The following is a 1,941-nucleotide window of genomic DNA, read 5'->3' on the forward strand; positions in this document are numbered from 1 at the left end:
GTGACATAGGGAAGGTGCATTCTGAGAACAAAGGTCATTGGCTAGAATGGGTGTGGCCACTGCAAGGGCAAGAAGTTTGGGATATTGAATCCCCTGAACAAAGGAGTCCTCTCTCTTCTGCTCTCACTGCTCTTGGGACTCTTGGGACTTGTGTGGCTTTGGGTTTGTGAGGCTCCTCTTGTGTTTGCCCAGATGGTCCACAGCCACATGAGCCCCGCACACAATGACTGATGGACTGCAGCTAGCTTGATGCTGTACTGGACCTGGCTCCAACATGAGAAGAAAACTTTGGACACTGGCTTTGCTTCAAGCCCTGCCGAAACCCCAGCTACACTTCTTCTATGACTGGACTAAAGCAAATGGGACTTTGGAAACACAAAGATTTAATTCCATGGATATAAAAATTTCTACCATATCTCATCCTCCCATGGGGGCCTCTGGAAATACTTATTCCAACAGAACCCCAAGAACCCCACTCCTATCAATAACAGAATGATCAAGATGGTCTTAGGATTTCCCTTAGATTAGATCAAGACTAAACTTTATACAGGCTTCTTCCTTTTATTTTTATAAAATATTTTTTCCTCCCTCCCTCCCTTCCTTCCTTCCTTCTTTCCTCCCTCCCTCCCTTCTTTCCTCCCTCCCTCCCTTCTTTCCTCCCTCCCTCCCTCCCTCCCTCCTTCCCTCCCTCCCTCCCTCCCTCCCTTCCTTCCTTCCTTCCTTCCTTCCTTCCTTCCTTCCTTCCTTCCTTCCTTCCTTCCTTCCTTCCTTCCTTATCTTTTCTTTTTTAAAGAGCAACTCAATGATTTTTGAGAGTTGATTAGTACAATACAGAAAACATAGGGAAAAGTACTTGGCAGTACTTAACTCATTATGGTTATAATAAGAATATTACAAATTTTTGTTACTTTTTCAGAACATAAATCAAAGTCATTAACTTGAATTTGAGGTATATGCACAATACATACACAACCTTATGCAAAAATACTTTTCATAAGTAACATTGCATTTTAAAATATTGGAAACTAAATATCTGTGCTGATTTGTACTTTGACTTAATAGAACCATCAGAGAACAGCATTCAACTAAGGAGGGGGATACTGACAATGAAGCTCTTAAAGGTAAAAATGTCTTCCTCCCTTTACACATACCACAGGCTACACCGTGTCCGGAGAGGGTTCATTATGAGGAAAATGTCAATCACAGCTTTGAGACCTTGCTTTGGAAGAAAATAATGAGAAAGCAATCTTCACGTTCAAATAAGTGGTCTTGATTTTTCTTCTTATAGAAAAAGTTTAAATAAGTTTACTATGAATATAGCTGCACCATTAATTCGTGCAGCTCTCAGGTAAAGTCCAGCACTTCGCTTTTACAAAGTCTCCGAGAAGAGGTCAGCAGAGATCATCTCATCTTAACTTGTGGCATCATCCATTCAAGTCCTTGTCATAATCCCTCACCAGGAAGAGCACAGCATGCCACTGGTGGTTTTCAATGGAAGTTATTAAAAAAAAACAAAACGGGGAGATTTCTGCTACAGTCATGTGTTCTTTAACATCTTGTTTATTAGCAAAAATCAGCAATCCCGCTTTCCTTAGGTCCTCATGGGCTAACATTTTTATACAGTTCTCCTCTAGGAAGTCCTTTCTCTATCTGTACTGTTCACAACACCGATTACAGACTCTGTATTATAGTGAGTGTTCCAGGAAGAACGAAGAGATTCTTGGCCACCAATATCCCACATTAGAAATCGTGTATTATTGATCATTATCTCTTCTTCCTATGGTAGGAATGTATGTATGTATCACTTCATTCTTAGAAAACGGATAAAGAATGGTAGGTTTCCCTGCATTATCCAGCCCAACAATGATAACTGAACAGTCTCTATATCCTAATGAAGAGAATTCCCATTCTCGGGCAGCGGACCCCTTCCAGACACCTTAG

The 1,941-nt window shown here is 41.1% G+C and overlaps 1 pseudogene; it reads right to left on the bottom strand.

The window, feature by feature from the left end:
• Positions 1-1,401: 1,401 nt before the first annotated feature.
• On the bottom strand, positions 1,402-1,908 carry LOC102437505 (annotated as a pseudogene).
• Positions 1,909-1,941: the final 33 nt, after the last annotated feature.

This window comes from Myotis lucifugus, unplaced genomic scaffold (assembly GCF_000147115.1).
Source record: "Myotis lucifugus unplaced genomic scaffold, Myoluc2.0 scaffold_80, whole genome shotgun sequence".
NCBI classification, from domain to species: Eukaryota; Metazoa; Chordata; class Mammalia; order Chiroptera; family Vespertilionidae; genus Myotis; species Myotis lucifugus.